The sequence below is a fragment of the Canis lupus genome, chromosome 13, assembly GCF_011100685.1.
Source record: "Canis lupus familiaris isolate Mischka breed German Shepherd chromosome 13, alternate assembly UU_Cfam_GSD_1.0, whole genome shotgun sequence".
NCBI classification, from domain to species: domain Eukaryota; kingdom Metazoa; phylum Chordata; class Mammalia; order Carnivora; family Canidae; genus Canis; species Canis lupus.
The window spans coordinates 21543179-21562719 of NC_049234.1; the positions used below are offsets into that span (position 1 = coordinate 21543179).

Here is a 19541-nt window from a genome sequence, read left to right on the forward strand (position 1 = left end):
AGACAGTGATACACAGAGACAGGTGCTACCGTGAGAATAAGCAAGGGAGCTAATGGGGTGGAAAGAGGAGTGGCTAAATCAGGCCATCAGAAAAGACTTCCTAGGGGAGGGGACTATCTCCCTGAAATGCCTTTCTCTCTCCTCTCCACATGTCTAAACTCCAGTGCCTGCTAGAGAGCCATCTGTTGTTTTCATCTGTCCTCCCACCTTCCCACCCTCCTGGTAAAAGTATCCCCTCTCCTCCTTTGGAAACTGCTTCTCATTCTCTTTTCCAGATAAGCTTAGGTGGCACAGACCTGGTCAGCCATATTACTTCAACCCCTTGTCCATGGTCATTGGCCTAACGAGTATCCTCCACACCAATCACATTTCTTCTCTGGATATTTTTTCTTCCCTTTTGGCAACAGAGGGGTTAGCTCCCTCTTTCTCCTGGATCGGAAGCCTTCACAGTGCATTCCAGAGCTACTGGTGTCATGTCCCTTGCCCCATTGAGGATTCTGGGAGAATGAACTAGAGAGATAGAGAAACCTGACACTATGAAATCCTAGACTCCAGATGCACAGAATCAGAGCTGGCCTGGGTTGAACTGCATGTAATAAGAGCCCAACTCCAGGACCGACCCAAAGGGGAGTTTATTTTTCTCAGGTGGCATCTGATTGAAAGGCTGACAGGAGAGATCTGGTATGCAGGTTCCATGGTGACTGCAGAGACCCAGCCCTCTCCTACCATTTTGACTTGACTTGACTCATCACTTGACTCTCCTTCTCATCTTCCAGGATGATTCCTGCATCTCTGGGTGTCATATCCACATTCCAGGCAAAAAGGACAAAAAAGCATACGCCAGCTAAGTGTGAGGATTCTCAGATGGGCCAACCTGTGCATGCCTACTTCCATCAGAGAAGGGTCACGTGACCACCCTAGCTGCAAGGGAGCCTCGAGAGCTGAGCGCTTTTAGTTGGGCACACCGAGAACATGGAGAGAATGTACATCAGGTAGGAAACTGGGTGTCTGCCACAACTCCCCAATCGCCTTGTTTGCCTGTGTGAGTCCACAAATCCTCCTTTTTGCTTAAGCCAGTTTGAGATTGGTATTTATAACTTTCAATAAAAAGCCATGACTAATACGCCTGCCAAACGCCACCGCCACCACCTGATCCAACTATATCAGAATAATCTTGACTTCGATTTCCAGTTGGAATACGTGCTTTTCCCACAGCAGCCTGAGGCAAGGCAATCACAAGGACAGGGTTAATCCCACAGGTGGCCAAAGCAGGCAGAAGGACGCTGTGACATGATTGCTGGAATGAAATGCCCCTCACCCCCTTGCCTGGCCTGCGGAGGACTAAGGAGGGGCCATCTTTCAAGCCATCAGTAGGATGAACCTCTACCCAGGCACTGTTATCGACCCTGTCCCCTGAGCCCAGCGATGCCACCAGGGTAGAGCAACAGCCCTAGGTGCCACTAAAACACTTCCATACAGAGTGGCACCTCTATGTGATGGGACACTACACCACAAAGAAGAGAAGGGGGGAGTTCTGTGTGTAGTGATGTGAAACACTTACCAAAAGGCATTAACGAGGGGGGGAAAAGCAATTTGCAAAATGGTGTATATATAGGAGATAATCATTTGTGTTGAAAGGAAGAAAAAAATATGTGTGTGTGTCAATATTTCCTCCTGCTTAAAATATCTCAAGAAGGATACACACTACAAGAGATTGGTGCCATTTGCCTCCTCCAAACTGAGGAACAGAGAGCCTCAAAAATAGGAGGGAGGTGGGCAACCAAGTAGCTCAGTTAATTAAGCACCTGCCTTGGGTCATGATCCCAGGGGATCAAGTCCCTCATGAGGTTCCCTGCTCAGCGAGGAGTCCGCTGGTCATTGGCCATGGCCATTGGCCTAAGGAGTATCCTCCACACCAATCACATTTCTTCTCTGGATTTTTTTCTCCCCTTTCAGCAACAGAGGGGTTAAGTCCCTCATGGGGTTCCCTGCTCAGCAAGGAGTTCATCGGGTTTTTTCTTCCCTTTCGTCAACAGAGGGGTCAAGTCCCTCATGGGGTTCCCTGCTCAGCGAGGAGTCTGCTTCTCCTTCTGCCCCTCCCTCCTGCTCATTCTCTCTCTCTCTCTCAAATAAATAAATAAAATCTTTACAAGAAATAGGAGGGAGGCATTTCTTCCCACACCCTTTAAACCTTTTGAAGTCTGGACCTTGTGGAATCTATCTAAGCCTACTTGCACCTATTTGGATCTTGAAAAAGAATGAAAACACGTTTCTTAAAGTAAATGCCTTTGCGGTCTGTGGTGGTAATGCCTAGTTTTTTGTTTGGTTTGGTTTGGTTTTCCAAGGCAGAACAACAGGAAGGAGGAAGCTGGCAGCCGGGACTGTAAAGAAAAAAAAGAAAAAAAGAAAATTAGCATCCACTTAACAATAAAATAGAAATAATATCTTTTGATTAATGGATGCTTTTTTTCATATTACTCTCAAAGCCTTTACGAACTTCGGCTCACTCATCCTCTCTCTTTCTCTTTCTACAAGGTGTGGAAAAATTGATTGAATTCCTTTCTGCTCAGGAGTAAGGACAGGCTTGAAGAACCCAGGCTGGGAGCCTGGCCCGCTCCTCTGTCCTGGAATCAGGTCACCGGGCCTGTGGCCAGAATTCCCTCTCTTCGGCTCTTTATTCCCAGAAGCCGATCCAACATGCTTCTCTATTGAAAATAGCTGTCCCCTGCCTTAGACCAGGGGCCTGAAAACTTTTTTCTCTCAAGGGCCAGATAGTATGTAGGTACTTGAGGCTTTGAGGGCCATTCACTCTCTGCAAGTACTCAGCTCTGCCGTTAGGGGGCAAAAGCAGACGCCGACAACACAAACAAACCAGCCTGCTGAGGGACCAGCCTTTTTCACTTACAAAATATGGGCCTTGGGCTGGATTTGGCCTGTGGGCTGTTCTTTGCTGAACCCTCCTTTGGACCCGAAGGAAATCTGCCACTAGACATCATGCTCTGCATTACATTTTTTATATGCATATTTTTTATTGGAGTTCAATGCCAACAATAGTATAACACCCAGTGCTCATGCCATCAAGTGCCCCCCTCAGTACCTGTCACCCAGTCACCCCATCCCCCTGCCCACTACCCCTTGCAATTGCATTACGTTTTTGATTAGCAGTTTACCCTCTGTCTTCCCCCTGGATGCAGATTCCTTGAGAGTGAAGACTTTTTTCATCTCCTTCAGCGCTCCTCCGCTAGCCTGGATATCCACTGGGTTGGCCAGAGGTCTCTCAACCCATTTGCCGAGAACGGAACCCAGCTCCTAGCTGAATTTTCCAGGGATGTGTCTGTCACACCTGACACCAGCTAGTAAAGTCTAGAGAAAAACAATTTTTGAGTTTGGAGACCACAGAACTTTATTAAACTATCTTACTCGCCTGTTCTTTTTTTTTTTTTTTTTTTTTTTTTTTTTTCAAGTAAGCTGTACATCCTACCTGGGGCTTGAACTCAGGACCCTGAGATCAGGAGTTGCATGCTCTACGGACTGAGCCAGCCAGGTACCCATGTTACCTTTGTATTCTAAGATGCATTTCTGCACTAACATTTCTATGCTTCCAAAGTCAAGGCCTCTGTGTTCCGAGGCTTGATAACCCCAAAAAGATCCAGTCTTTCTTCGACCCCTGCCAACGGTCCTCCAGCCCACAGGATCACTGACCGCCTCCAGCATGTGAAGGGCAAGTCTACAAAAGGCAGCCTCAGCCCCTGTTAACTCTCTGGTGGCTGCAGCCAGGCAGGTCCTGTGGCTCTCGGTAGGGGGAGCAGCTGATCCCTCCGTCAGCTCCAGGGCCCTCCGCAGCGCCCTCACCCCTCTCAGTGGTGGGGGGTACCTAGGAGCCTCTCCCCAGAATTTCAGTCCTCCATGGCCCCCCAGCAGGAAACCACCGTCCAAGTTTAATGATGCTGCAGAAAATGCAGACAAGTTTCACCCTACTGAAGACTGTCCTGGAAGTGAGCTGAGCCTCCCACCATGACTGCCATCTGCCTTCAGCCCCAAAAGTCTTAAGGAAAATGAGCGCAATGTATATTTGGAGAAGCTGCTGTATATTTGGCTTGAAGCTGCCACCACCCTTGAGAGCCACTGGGCTTTCTTCCCCTGATTCAGTCACGTCTTCTCTTCCCTCCCAGCCCTCCTTCTAGAAACTGCATGGGACTCAACGAGTACACTTGAGAAGTGGCCAGCGTGACTGAATTTGTATTTTATTTAAACTCATCTAAATTTAAAAACAGATACTTAATTCAGTTATTGGAAAACTTTATGTTTGGAAGGACGTGGGTGGATGGGTCAGTTTTTTTCAACGGCAAATTTTATAAAATTGAAATACACATCAAGTATTTTTGATGAAAATTGAGTGTCCAGATTGAGATGCACTGACTATAAAATACATATCAGGTTTTGAAGGCTTAGTACAGAAAAAAAGAACTATCTCATTCATAATGGTTTGTACTGATTGCATATGAAAATGATATTTTAGATATCTTGGGTTAAATAAAATATATTATTAGATTTCACTGTTTCTTTGTCCTTTTTTTCACATTATTTTTCCATCGGTCTGCACTGTTCTAGACCTTCTTCTAGTTGTCCTTTGTACTGGAACACTGGCTAGAATCATGGCCACCCCGTCTTCCTCCACTCCCCAGCAGGGCTGCCCTCCCGGTGTTAAGAGGGTGGTGTTTTCAGAAGAAACTACTCAGTCTTCTGAGACTCACTGTGACGAAAGGGGAGAGAAGGATGGTGAGCAGGTAGAACCAGGTGTGAATTCCTACAGGAAACCCAGCTCTGACGCCAATGCAGCACCCACAGTGGGATGATAAATGCATGGGCCTGGCCCTCCAAAGACACGCTTGGCGGAGGGCTCCCACAGTCGAGGGCTGAGTGCGGTGGCTCCGGTACACACAGGAGCATCTAACTCAGCCTGTGGAGCAGGGAACTCTCCCTAAGGGAGGTGGCAGTTGAGCAAAGTTGGAGCAGAATCAGAAGGCTCTCCAGCCGCCCTGTGTAGTAGCTCTGCGGGCCTGGTGGTGGCCACGCCTACTGCTAACCCAGATGCACCAACTCGGCCATCATTACCCCTCTCCAGGGCCAGGCCTGTCCCTTGCTCCCATAGAGTAGAGCCACCCCAGGAGTCCATCAGCATGCCCAGCGCCGAGCCCAGGCCTGCTGGAAACGCAGGCCAACCGCTCAGTGAAGAGACACAGACGGAGGGGGGCTGGGCCCTCCTCAGCAGGACCAGCGCTGGGACTGCAGCTTTCTGCAGTTGCCTGCCATGTCTCTGGGGAGCACCTCCCTTCCAGGAGGCTCTGAGTTGGAAACACACAAAATGGATTTGGGCACACATCCCTAATCACAAATGCCAGGAGGGTTGGAATATCCAGCGAAGTACTTTCCAGGCTTCTGGAAACACCTGGGAGGAGGGGCTGGAGAGCCAAAACCCAGGAACCCAGGGATGCCTGGGTGTCTCAGCGGTTGAGCATCTGCCTTTGGCTCAGGGTGTGATCCCCGGAGTCCTGGGATCAAGTCCCGCATCGAGCTCTCTGCATGGAGCCTGCTTCTCCTCCCTCTTCCTATGTCTCTGTCTCTGTGTTTCTCATAAATAAATAAATAAATAAATAAATAAATAAATAAATAAAATCTTCAAAAAAAATAAAGGAAAAAAAAAACAGGAATTCAGCCCTAATTCTGACCCAGCCAAAGGCTCACTGAGTGCCTGGGGACATCATAATAACGTGTGTTTATGTGTGTGTGTGTGTGTGTGTGTGTGTGTGTGTGTTACCTGCCATGGGCCAGGGCAAACAAGAGTAGAAACAAAATGCAATGGTGACAAGAGATGCCTTGTTTACCTCCAGCTACAGGGATAAGGAACGACTTCCTGGCAGGGTGGCATTTGGGAGAACAAGTAAGTACAAAGCCTGAGAAGAGAGGCCATGGAGGCTTAGGTGGGGCGTGTCTCCCCTTGCTGACTGCCAAACTCAGTTTCCACCTACCTCTTCTCAGACACCCTCTGCAGCAGTGAGCTGACTCACCTCCATTCTCTAAGACATAAAGCTTGTCCTGTACACTCAGCACTTGGTTATTCACACTTAATGTTATTGAGTTTATTACCATTAAGAACATTTTCGATGGCCCACCGCTATCATGCTTCATGTCTTGTCTCTCCAACATCACAGTCAGGGAACATAATGATACTTTTTCATATTCCCTGCCTGCCTGCCATACAATCTCTGGATTGGAAGGGACCCTGACAATCTTTCTATCCAGACCCCCATCCTCTCTCCCCGACATGCCTCTGCAAGACTGACGTGCATGCTGGCTGCCTCTTTATTCTCTTTGTGCAAAACAGAATGTTGAGAACAGGTTCCTTCCATTTCAGTATCAGCTGATACTCCAAGACAAGAGCCAACTGCTTCCCATTTCAAAGTGAGAAGTAAGACCACCAGAACACAGGATAAGATGACTTGATTTAGTCAGGTTTTAAAATCCCAATCCAGGGGCACCTGGTTGGCTCACTTGGTAGAGCATATGTCTCTTGATCTTGGGGTTTTGAGTTTGAGCCTCATGTTCGGGTTAGAGTTTACTTTAAAAAAAAAAAAAAAAGCCCAATCTACCCATCTCTAGAACCTTAAAGAAGTTGGAGAGGCAGAGGTGGGGGTTGGTGTCAGGTAAGGATTTGAGAAGAGAACCGTCAGTGTCTAGATTCCCACCCTCCCTGTGGGGGCTCTGTCCAAGGCACCGGGGCTTCAGTGAGACCTCTTAGAAGAAGGCTCAATGCATAGTCCCTGGAACATGCAGAACTCAGTTGACTGATATTCCAATCACGTTGAGGGATCCAAAGGGCCAGTGACTGTGGCTGACTAGCAGCCCTGAGGGTGGAGTAAGGAGAGGTTATATTGAAGGTGGCTCACTTTCCCCAAGTCATCAGGACAAAGGATGTATGAAGGTTTCCAAGAACCAGAACTGGCCAGATGCTGGGGCAGCAGGGGAGGGAGAAGTCGTGCAGCAGCCACCAGAAGAGACATAAGCTCCCGGTCAAGCAAACCGCAGGTGCCCACCAGGAACAGGAAGGGATCAGCTGCAAAGGACCCAAGAAGGAAGGCACGAGAAAACCCAGGTGGCTAGAATAACACCAGTCAGGTGAGCCTTTTCCTGCCTCTTTCTTTCCCTCTCCCTCTTCCCAGTTCTGGAGGAACCAGAGGACGTGTTGGACGGAATGGGGAGAGAACCAAAGCACCCAGTGAAGAGAAAGAGACACAACAGCCCCACCCCCCCTTCTCACTACAGGCGCCAGCCTGACACAGTTGAAGAAGGAAAGGGAAGAAATATTCATTTTCAGTGAAGATTGGAGAATCTGAGCTGTTCCATGGAGCGGACATACTAATTAGTAGAGACTGGGTTTTTGTGACTGTAGTGAGTAGATGACTTTTTCTTGGATAAGAGTGACAAAAGAAGCCCTAGGACTTGCTCCAGTTTTCAGAACTGGGCACAGAACAGGTTTGGCAGGACAGCAGAAAACCAAGACTACAATTCATCTCTGCTAGATTCTAGAAGTACCTCCTTGTTCAGGGTCATGAGGACATACCGTACACAATTTCAAAAATTCGGAACATACTCTATATGGTATCCAAATATTTTTTCTTCAAAGAATAATATATCATGAAGGTTTTTCCCTTGGAGGAAAATATTCATCTATGAGTTGAACATTCCACCATATGGACATGCTGTAATTTATTTATCCAATATCTATCCAATGTTTGCTCTTGCAAATCATGCTAAAATCAAATATCTTATGCATAAATCTTCATACACATATTTGCTTCCTTCCTAAAGATAAATTCCAAGGAATGGAATTGCTAGACTAGCAGGTAGACATTTTTAAGGCTTTTTAATTCAATCGTCAAAGAGCACAGGGTCCAGAAATACATTTTTCCTTGAGTAGGATTGAGTGGTCCAGCCCAGCAGAGGCTTGAGTACTTCCTACAATCTGTATAGCTTTTCTGACGTGACCAGGGAAACCAGGGAAACAATGTGACTATTGGAGGAAGTTCTTCTCATGCACAGATATGTAAGGGGAGTGAACATCACATCTGAACAAGCCTATCCTTTTTTTCCTACTATAACACACAGAGAATACATTGCATGTACTTATATGGTGTCTCCCTTCCTGTCTCTTCTCAGAACCAATTTCTTGGGGACACAGTATGGAGTATGATCAAAAGCATAGATTCTAGAGTTGAAATTGCTCTTCTACCCAGTAAATGTGTTCCTGAAACAAGAGTTTCCCCCACCTCTGTGTATCCTCCCTTGTAGGCTTTCTGTTATGGCTGAATTATGTTTCCCACAAATTCATTTGTTGAACTCCTGACTGCCAGCACCTCAAAATGTGACTATATTTAGAGAACTGGCTTTTAAAGAGGTAATTAAGTTAAAATCAGATTGTTAGGGTAATTCAGTATCACCAGAGTCCTTAAAGAGGAGCTTAGGGTACAGACAACATACAGAGGAAAGACAATCTGAGGAGACAGCCATCTCCAAGCCAGAGAGAGAGATCTCAGAAGAAACTCACCCTGATGACACCATGATCTCAAACTTCCAGCCTCCAGAACAATGAGACAATAAATTTCTGTTATTTAAGTCACCCAGTCTGTGGTACTTTGGAATGGCGATAGTAATACAAACTAATATACTTTCCAAATTGGCTCAATTGCTAAAAGTATTTAACAAGAAGCCTCAAATTCAGTAAGTGTTCAATAAATAATGTCATTAGTTATAAATTTCTGTTCTTACCTTACCAAAAAACTGAATCCAGGTCAGCTAAACTAATGGTTCCCAACAGGGAGTGATTTTGGACAATGCCTGGAGACATTTTTGGTGGTTGCAAACTGGAGAGAGCAGTGTCGCCAGCATCTAGTGGGTAAACTCCAGAGATGTTTCTAAACTCCTATGCATGGGACAGCCCCCCCACAACAAAATGTCAGTATCATGGAGGTCGAGAAGTCCTGAGCTAAACCAACACTGGCAGTCACCTGGGTGTCAAGCTCTTCCATCCAGATGAGCCTCACACCCCTGGGTTGGGGAATATCCCTTTTGTGTGGTATTTCCCTCACATGTGCTATGAAGCTATCTAGTCTACCAAACAGGTAGGCTTGGCCAAACCCACCCATCTAGCAAGCACAGTGTGACATGATAGGAATCTAATCACCAGGTATATTAGCAAGCTTCTACTGCAGTGCTCCTGCCTAACAATCACCAATCTGTGAGGTGAACAAAATAAGCATTTGTTTGTTGCTTTATGAGGTGGCTGGGTTAGTTCTTTGTCAACCTGTGGATCAAGTGCAGGTCTGCCTCATACATCTCAGTCTGGAGCCCAAGCTGAAGGAACCCCAAGAACCGAGGTATATTCTTCCCACGGTGGAAGTTTCCAGAGGGGCGAGTAGGAACAATGGTGTCTCCTAAGGCTCAGAACTGACACACTTACCTCAGCCCACATTCCATCGGCCAAAACCCACTAGTGGGCTCCCTGTTACCTACAAGATAAAGTCCAAATGCCTTCGACTGCCTTCAATTCTTCATTGAAATCAGACAGACTAGAATAGACAAGCATCTTTCCAAAGTCTTTAGCAGACACCAAAGGGCTTCATTGCCCATCTCTTTAGCTTTCTCTGGCTATGCTTGCAGCTCCCAAATGGGTCTGTCATACTATTTCACACCAATGGGACTTTACAGATGCCACCACACTTCTCAGTCCGCCCACCCAGAATGCCTTTTCTCCATCTGCACTTGGAGACTTCCTCATTCTCCAACTCCCCGTTCATGTGTCCTCTTCTCTGCAAGGCTCCCCAGCCCAACCAGAACTAAAATTTTTGCTTTGGCTATCACTGGACCTAGGCACATCTGTCCGGTCGCTTCTCACATGTCATTGCCCTTATTTCTACACACTTAGGGAGTACTCTGCAGGCAAAAACAGTTCATTCTCAGGTCCCTAGCACCCAAATACGCAATATTTATTGAAGTAGTGTAGGAGGAAGCAAATGATTCAATGAATGAATGAATGAATGAATGAATGCTGTGTCCCATTTCAGCTATGTATACTTCTCACTAAGTTACTCAGACAATGAGTTGCTTCTCAAAAGTCACTCTCCTCCTCTTCCTTATGGACCAAAACCCAAATTTTAAACTGAGAACATTATCACTCATTTCTCAACCGCCCTTGCAGTGAGGCGTGCCTATGAAACTAAGTTCTAGCTGACAACACATAAGCAGAAATGTTGTATGTGATATGCTGAATGGCTTCTTAATAGGAAAAGAACAAGCCTTTTTCCATTCCTCCTTCCTGCTGCCTGGAATTTAGATGCGATGGCAGGAGCCTTAGCAGCGATCTTGAACTATAAGAATGGAAGGTACATGTGGCAGAGTAGAAAGACAGAAGGTGTGCGGGTGTCTGACAATTCGTAGAGCTGTCTTAGCAGCACCCACTACTTACCTCCAAAATTCTTTTACGTAAGACAAAACATTCTTAGATGTTTTAGCCACTGTAGTCGAGCCTCTGATTACTAAATAAATGTAATTCAAAAGCACACTTTAAAGATTCCTGCATCTTCACTGGGTGAACACATCTTCACCTCAGTGCATATACACCCACTTTCCTATCAGTGGCTGTGGTTTCTCTACACAGTCGTTAAGGATTGGAGAAAAAAGAAATCTGCTCATTTCCAGCTCACTCTTTGCATTGCTGCTATTGGTCTCCCTTTCTACTGAACACTCAGTGGGGAGAAAATAAGGTTTTACCACTGAGGTAGGACCAGGAGATTTTTATAAATTCAGTTACTAACCCCTCTGGCAACAGGTAAATTCTATCACTTTTCTCCTGGGTAATATTAATAGTTTACAAATGAAACCAAAGTCCTTGAGTACAGCCACCTCTCCAAACACCTCTCCATCTCACATGGAGGACAACCCTTTACGCCCCATGATCTCCACAGGCTTAGCACACACAGCAGTCGTTTGTCAGCCCGCCTCTGCCTACTTGATACAGGCCGGTCCTCTGGCTGCTGTCCAACTGCAGGGACTCCCTACTCCCTGCACCAGCCTCCAGCCAGCCAGCCCTTTAATCACTGACTCTAACTCCCCTTATCCACACCTGCCCTGTACTAATCCAGTATCTCTGCGGAACAATTAGCCTTCCAAATAGAGGTAGTTTCTTCTCCTACCTATTCTCTCCATGGACAATGGACTGATAGATAGAGGTATAAAATAGGGCAGAGATCACAGAGTTCATCTAGAGCAGTGATTTGCAGAGTATTTATATTTTAAACCCTGGAAGCCTTTGTTCGTCTGAAATCTTAGGGGAAGCCAAATATGGAAAGTAGATAAAGTTAGAGCCACTTGAAAGGCAAGAGAGTTTGAAGGGAATCCAGAGACTGGTTTGCCCTCCCTCCCCATCCAGCAGTTTTAAGGACTGCTCCTCTCAAAAACCCTGGTCTCTATGCCTCAACATGTGCTCTTCTTCTTTCTGCCCAAGTACACCTCTTCCGGGTGTCTGTGTGGGTCATCCTGCCTTCCAATCAAATTCCTAAACAAATGTCACCTCTTCTGAGAGGCTTTTCCTGCCACTTATCCAAAGTCACTCCAACCCCAAGTCACAGCCTCTTCTTTCAGGCTGCATTAGCATTAGCCCAGGTCCTCCAAGAAAGAGATGCTGAGATGGAAGAACAAAATGCAAACTTTTATCAGAGCGAAGGTGTGAGACAGTAAAAGAAGGGATGTAGGATGGGCTAGGAGAGCTGGTAGGCTGCCATGAAGAGGTGTGCCTGAAGGAAGGAGACTGTGCGGGGGCGGGGGGGAGACAGGAGGGAGAGAGGGTAAGAAGTCCTAGGCCACAGTACATTTCTAAGAAAAATTGAGCAAGACCACCAGAGAGTATCCAAACTCAAGGATTCCTTCACTGAGTCTTATTGCTGAGGAACAGCCCCTGAGAAGCATGGTCCTAGTCAAACACAGTGAGGGATTTCAGAATACAGAGTCTCTCTCGGTCACTTACACACCCTGCAGTCTGAGATCAGAGAGGCCCATTCTTATGGCTGCCACATTTTTCTTCACAGCACTTTCACCATCTGATGTTGTTACATTTAGTGTTTGTTAATATTATTCCCCAGATACAATGTAAACTCTGTGATAATAAGGACATGCCTGGCTTGTTCACCACTATATCCTCAGCTCCTAGAAAACTGCTGGCAAATAGAATGTGGTTAACAAATACTTGTTGGATGGATGGATGGATGGATGGATGGATGGATGGATGGATGAATGATGGATGGGTAAGTGGATGGGTGGGTAGATAGATAGTTGGATAAATGGATGGATGGAAGTTGAGTGGATGGGTACTTGTGGAGTAGATGGGTGCATGAATGGGTAGATGGGTGCATTGGTCAATGGATGGGTGTGTGTTTGGGTGGCTGGATGAGTGCGTGAATGGATGGATAAATGGATAGTCTGGGCCACAAAGGAGGTATAACATGAAAGGAACAGTGTAAAAATCTCAAAGTTGTGTTGTTGATCAAAGGAAAAACAAAAAGTATCATCATGTGTTACCAGGGATACAGGAGAACAGAATGTAACTGAGGGGCCTCCAAGAATGCTGTTTCCTTGAAGAAGAGAGATAGGATTCAGGGAAGCCATACAGGTGATGAGAGCTCAGCCAAGAGTTTCAGAACATAGGGTAGTTTTTTGGCCATGCGTTGCAATTCATCCAGGCTGAGAGACTTATATTTACTTTTCTGAAACTAAAGAGATGCAAACTCGTGGCCATGAAAAAATGAAAAGGTAATCTAACCTCCTTTCCTTTGAAAACACACACCCCACATATACTCAGACATTGGGCTTCTCTTGGGTATGACCATTAATGACTTAGGCATAATGTTATGCCTCTCCTTCCCACCCCACACACAAACCCACCACCCTAATACCACGTTGTAGAAGTCACTTTCCTGGCTACAAACGCTGAGACTCTAGATCACATGGAGATCTAACTCTACCATCTAAATTTCAGTCAGGAAGATCTGAGGAGATTAGATTTAAGGTAGCAGGGATGTGAACATGCGAAAAGGGGAATGGCTTCTCCATGAGTCAATACTAAAATCTAAAGTGATCTTCCTCCCTTATTAATAAAAACAAAATAGCACAAGCCCCATATAAGAATGTCTGCTCTTAATTTATAGGGCTTTCCAAAATACATGGGCTTTCTCTGATATGACAAGTTCAACTGATTTGTGTAACAAACCATAAAATTAAATGTATGTACTTAAGGGACTGGGGTTGCCAAATGGATTCTCCAAAGTAGCTGCCTTTTTGATTCGCTGCACCATTTTTAGCTAAAGCTGGTATAATGCTCTGCACACTTCAATAAAAATGGAATCTCACAAACCTCCAAGAAGCTAAGGGCAACCTCCAACTTTTAATAATAGAGTTTAGGCAGCCACTAAGGACCAAGAGAAGTCTACAGTGTTTGATGGATTTGAGTTTATGAAAGCAGCTATCATTTTTGTCCCATTGACCCAGGGATGGGGTCAGAAAGGGGCCTCAGGGACCATAGCAGGAGATGAGAAGGCGTAGCATGACAGAGGGGGGCTGTAAGCACCCACTACCCCTTTCCTTCTCCAGTCAATACACCACACTTTCATCTGACATACATGCTGGGCTTTGTAGTAAGCTTTCATAGGTCTGAATCAACAATGTGAATAGCAATAGTCACTGAGATGACATAACATTTGTATCAGAACCTTCCCATAAGTCCCCAGGGGGTTACCCATATAAGATTCACTGATATATTTCTCACTCTCCAACACTGAAGGCCGATCTCCTGAATAGAACAGACATTGTCTGGCACACACTGTTTACTGTAGCTCTTAATGGAAAAGTTATAAAAAAATAAAATAAACACTACTTCAATGAACATTTGTTGAGTTCTGACCCTGCTAGACATCAGGGATACAAAGGTGAGTATAAGATCATCCTTTCTCACAAATAACTTACAGAAAGAGGAGGCACAAAGGCAACATGAACATATGTTGAATCATTTAGAATGTATTCACCTGAAAGTAACAGAATATCTCCCCAGATGTGACTTAGGCAACAGGAGGTTATTACTATACCTCACATAACAAAAAAGATGAGGGAGAAAGCTCCTAATGTGGTTCAGCAGCTCTGGGATGGAAGGGATTTGCTTCTCTCTCTCTGTGATTCTCTTGGCTTTCCCCTCATAGTTGCAAGACGGCTGCTAGGGCTCCAAACATCACTTCTCAGAGAATTATATTCAACAATAGAAATGGAAAGGCAGGGTGTTCTCTGCATTACTCCTTTATTGTCATGGAGGAAAATCTTTCCCAAGAATCCCTTAGTTGATTTTCTTTCTTTCTTTCTTTTTTCTTTTTTTTTTTTTTTAAAGATTTTATTTATTTATTCATGAAAGACACAGAATGAGAGGTAGAGGCACAGGCAGAGAGAGGCAGGCTCCATGCAGGGAGATTGATGTGGGACTCAAACCTGGAACCCCAGGATCACGCCCTGAGCCGAAGGCTGGCGCTCAACAGCTGAGCCACCCAGGTGTCCCCCCTTGAGTTAGTTGATTTTCTATCCAATCCCTGCCAGCAGGAACAGATTACATCCCAGACCTTAGCTGCAAGGCAGGCTGAGAAAGAAAATGTCAGGTTTTCTCAGCCTCTGTAGGGAGAGACAGATTCTCCCGGCAAGTAAACAGGAGAAGGAACCATTGTGAGTAAGCAAACAAGATCTGTCAGGCGTAATGACAAGGAGGTGTAAGGCCAACTATGGGAGCCTAGAGGAAGCACACCTGTCCCACCAAGAGAAGAATCCCTGGAGCTGGTAACACCTGAGGTGAATATTAAAGAATAAATAGGATTTAGCAAGATAAAGATGAAGAGATGATAAAAAGAGTGAGTGGACCAAGATTCCAGGTAAAGAAGTTACATTAGCAAAAGCACAGAATGGTGAAGAGCAAGAGGCCAGCGCCAGTTTAGCAATCTTAGAGCATCTAGCAACTAGAAATGAGTCTCAGCCAGTGTCAGAGGCATGGTCACGAAGGCCTCCTAGGCTGTCTGCAGGAGCTTGAACCCGCAAAATAGGCCAGAAATTGCAGATTCCAGAGCCAGGAGGCCAAAACCAACCTCCAGATGTGTTCTGTTTGGTGAGCACAGTGTTTGCATTCTGAATATAATGGCTAGAGGCAAGGCACTTCTCACTCACTGAACCCCTTTCTATTGTCTTCCACCTGGCCTCCCTCCTTCATATAAACTGTCTCCCTGTTCTCTTAAGACTTTTGAGCTTGCCTCCTCTGAGTAGGCTCTGGGGAGCCATCAAAAGATCTTACATAGGGAAATGGTACTGCCATCTCTACATCTTATATTAACCTCTTAATTCCCCTAATGGGGAAGTTACAGTTACAAGAACATGGCTGGAGATAAGAAGACAGAAGAAGGTATATTTTTCAGGACTCTTGATAGCAAGTGTCAAAATGCAGCTCAAACCAGTATAAATTATTAAAAAGGATATATTCGTTTACATAACATTCTCTTTAAAGTAAGCTCTATGCCCAACATGGGGCTTGAACTCATGACCACAAAATCAAGAGTCCCATACTTAGGGGCCTAGGTGGCTCAGTTGGTTAAGCATCTGTTTTCAGCTCAGGTCATGATCCCAGGGATTAAGTCCAGCATTAAGGCTCCCTGCTCAGTGGGGAACCTGCTTCTCCCTTTGCCCTTCTCTTTCTGCTTGTGACCTCTCTCTCTCTCTCTCTCTCTCTCTCGCATATAAATAAATTAATTAAAAAAAAAAGAGTCCCATACTCTATGCACTTAGCCAGCCATGTGCCCTCAACTTCAAAAAAAAGGGAGGGGGCAGGAAAAAATTAAATTGAATATGCATACAGAAAGGGAATCCACACCAACAAGGAATTCCAAAGACAATGAGGCAATATGAACCCTGCATGAGCTAAGGAAAAAGGAAGGGGCCTGAGGACACAAATGGAGAAAATTTGTTAGCAAGGAGGTAAAGGAGATGTTCAGAAAAACAAGGTTGTTCTATCATCCAGATGAGCTTTTGGCAAAGGGGGCGGGTGCTACTTTATACTTGTCTTCCCCTTGCAGGCTCTCCTTCCCAATGTAAATTTAGGCAGTCAGGGAGGAAGCAGAGCACTTCTCTTGCATATGTTGGGTTTTTATTACTTTTAACTCAAAATAATCTTCATGCCAAAGGAGCACATTTTGGGGCAGCCTGCCCTGTGACCCTACAGAATTGGGCTCCTGCCTGGAACTTCCCTGGAAGTTCTACATATTAAAAGTTGAGCTAGAAAATTGTTCCATCTCATGGAGCTAGTCTTTTTTTTTTTTCTTTTAAGATTTTATTCATTTATTCATGAGACACACAGAGAGAGAGGTACAGACATAGGCAGAAGAAGAAGCAGGCTCCATTCAAGGAGCCCAATGTGGGACTTGATCTCAGGACTCCAGGATCACACCCTGAGCCAAAGGCAGATCCTCAACTGCTGAGCCACCCAGGCATCCCTCATGGAGCTAGTCTTACTCCTGACCATAGGTTAGTTCAGTTAAACTCATTTCAGGATACTAATGTGTTCTCAAAGTTAGGCCTATGCTTCAAGAAATAAGGGATTGGGGATCCCTGGCTGGCTCAGTGGTTTAGCGCCTGCCTTTGGCCCAGGGTGTGTTCCTGGAGTTCCAGGATCGAGTCCCACGTCAGGCTCCATACATGAAGCCTGCTTCTCTCTCTGCCTATGTCTGCACCTCTCCCTCTCTCTGTGTATCTCATGAATAAATAAATAAAATCTTTAAAAAAAAAAAAAGAAAGAAAGAAATCAGAATTACACAAGAGGCATTTCTATGGGGGAAAAAAGAAAAACAATGGTTAATGATTAGGTCATAATATAAATCAGTTTTTAAGTCCTGAGGATAGCCAGTGGAGAAGAATTCTAGATGTCAAGCCCAAAGCATCATCAGATACAGTGAGAGTAGGCATGACAGTCAACAGATTTTCCTGGTTTGTAGTTCAAATACCTCAAGATCTTTGAAGATCCCACACAGCAATAGGCATGAGACTATCTACACATGAGCTGTTGTGGTTTCTCTGAAGTTTATATCAAGTCGTTCATATTCAGTTTGCAGGAATTCAGGAAAAAAGGGCAGTTTTAGGTCTTAAATGAATACAACATACAGGCGGGAGGAAAATAAGACGTGTTCATTTGGAGAGTGATAGGCACTAGAAGAAATCAGGATCTGTTCTAATTTATAATAAACAGTATTAGAATCTAATAATTACTCAGGTATGTTATCAAGACATTTTTATCTTTTATAATCATCCTCATTTTTAACAAAGATAGGCAAATTAATGTGTTTGCAAAGTAAATCTAGTTTTTAACACCTTGCCCTAATTATTTACATAAGCAAAGCAAAAATAGTGATTGGCCATAAAGGTTCCTTTATTTTTTTTTAAGATTTTATTTACTGGGGCACCTGGGTAGCTCAGTTGTTGAGCATGAGATCTAGCCCCACATAGGGCTCTGTGCCGGGCTTGGAATCTGCTTGAGATTCTCTCTCTCCCCCTGCTTCTGCCTCTCCACCCCTCGCCTGCACTCTCCAACTCTCTCTCTCTCTCTCTCTCTCTCTCTCTAAAATAAATAAATAAATAAATTTAAGCAAGATTTTATTTATTTATTTATTTATTTATTTATTTATTTATTTATTTATTTATGAGAGTGTGTGAGCAACCGAGCAGGGGGAGGGGTAGGCAGAGAGAGGGAATCTTAAGCAGAATCCACACTAAGCATAGACCCCAACAAGTGGCTAGATCTCACAAGGTTCAGATCATGAGCTGAGCCAAAATTAAGTCGGTCATTTAACCAACTGAGTCACCCAGGTACCCCTATATTGAACTTTTAATAGCCCAACCAAAACTTGCACCAAATACCTGCCAGACTTTCCCTATAGTACCTATGGATTTGGGTGAATTCCTCTCTTCTCCATGTCCCTGGTATATCCTGAGTTTCCTGCACCTGCCAGGAAGTGACCTTCTTTACTTACCTGATTAAGCTGCTAGAAACTGTATGCAAGGTATCAGGCCAACATCTCCATGGGGTTTATTGGTTCCATAAAGTCAACCTTAGTTCCTTAAATCTATCTGGTCATATCTGAGTCTGTACAGGTCTCAAATGGAACATTCAAGTCAAAGCCTTGATAATATAAGCAATGTTTCCAATGGTATCCTGTTACATGAAGAACGGATTCTTATTGAAATTCTGTAAATAAATACATTGCCATTAGAATATAAGAATACTATATATATATGTATATAATATATACATGAATATTCACTGAGTCTTTTAATTCTAGAGGGTTCAAGTAGAAAGAAAGGATAAATACTGTAATTCTGCTTATAATGCTATAATTTACCAAATTGCTGTAGGGTCAGTTAGCTTAAGAGAAAATATTTACTTAGATCTAGAAAAAGACATGTTAAAAAGCCAGCAATGTTTTAAACAAAAAGTTGGGGATCCCTGAGTGGCTCAGCAGTTTGGCGCCTGCCTTTGGCCCAGGGCACGATCCTGGAGTCCCGGGATCCAGTCCTGTGTCAGGCTCCCTGCATGGAGCCTGCTTCTCCCTCTGCCTGTGTCTCTGCCTCTCTCTCTCTCTCTCTCTCTCTCTCTGTCTATCATGAATAAAAAAATAAAAATTAAAAAAAATCATAAAAATTACTATTCTCCTTTTGAGTTTATTCAGTCCCATGTTATTAATTGTTGTTTTGCTTGAATCCAGTTTTTCCATTAGTTTTGGAAATTCTTACCTACTTCAGTTTTATGATCATAAGGTTATCAGAAACCTGCACTCAAGAGGTTTTTTTCAGGGCACCTGGGTGGCTCAGTGGTTGAGCGTCTGCCTTTGCCTCAGGGCATGATCCCGGGGTCCTGGGATGGAGTCCTGCTTTGGGCTCCCTGCAGGGAACCTGCTTCTCCCTCTGCCTATGTCTCTGCCTCTCTCTCTGTGTCTCTCATGAATAAATAAATGAAATCTTTTTTTTTTAAGTTTTTTCCTATGCATCTCACTGAATAAGAAACACATTTGTAAGAGTATCAGTATAAATCCTAACGCAAAGGATAAGACTTAAAAATGGCCATGGTTAAAGATTTTATTAGAATTCATTATAATGCAATCAGCAAGGAAATTTTGCTATTTCTGTGACATACAACACTCAAGATAATAACAAATAAGGATATCAGGTTTCTAGGAATTTTATACATTTTTTTAAAACTCTTGCTTTAAAAGTCCCTACAAAAATATAATCTTAACAAAGTTTAGTATCACTTATTTGACAATGCTTCCTGTTTAACATACCAAATAAGTCTAATGTTTCATAAAATTCCTTAAGATTTCCAGGAGTCCCCTGGAACATCTCAGACTATAGTCAAAAGATTTTATTTT

General features: G+C 44.3%; 1 long non-coding RNA gene across 1 annotated transcript in view; it reads right to left on the bottom strand.

The window, feature by feature from the left end:
- Positions 1–608: 608 nt before the first annotated feature.
- LOC106559606 overlaps positions 609–19541 on the bottom strand; it is a 49743-nt gene continuing 30810 nt past the window's right edge. Inside the window, exons 2-3 of the long non-coding RNA XR_005368292.1 lie at positions 3171–3363; positions 609–2381 (exon numbers count right to left, since the gene is read on the bottom strand). This is a non-coding gene — a long non-coding RNA (uncharacterized LOC106559606). The remainder of the gene's footprint in view (positions 2382–3170; positions 3364–19541) is intronic.